Consider the following 464-nt stretch of genomic DNA (forward strand, 5'->3'; position numbering starts at 1 on the left):
TTGTAAATCAACTGTATTTAAATAAAAATAAAAAAGAAAGAAATAGAATTCAGTCTAGCAACAAGAGTTTAAAAAATATCAAATCCTTTATGAGAATGTGCTAATATATCATGTATGCAGAATGTATATATAAGGTTACATGTTAAACTTGGTGTATTTCTCATAACAGAGTATGGAGGAGCATGTATGTTCAGCTGTGTCTGACTCTTGTGACCCCATGAACTGTAGCCCACCAGGCTCCTCTATCCATGGGATTTCGAAGGCAAGCATACTGGAGTGGGTTGCCATTTCCTTCTCCAGGGGATCTTCTCAACCCAGGGATCCAACAGAACATGGGTTCAGTTAATTTAAATAAACATTTTGGTCATATTCATTAAGCTCATAATGAAACAACTCATTGTTTAACATGGATTCCGAGATGCAATGATCATCAGTTCAGTTCAGTCACTTAGTCGTGTCCAACT

This window comes from Bubalus kerabau, chromosome 7 (assembly GCF_029407905.1).
Source record: "Bubalus kerabau isolate K-KA32 ecotype Philippines breed swamp buffalo chromosome 7, PCC_UOA_SB_1v2, whole genome shotgun sequence".
Lineage (NCBI taxonomy): Eukaryota > Metazoa > Chordata > Mammalia > Artiodactyla > Bovidae > Bubalus > Bubalus kerabau.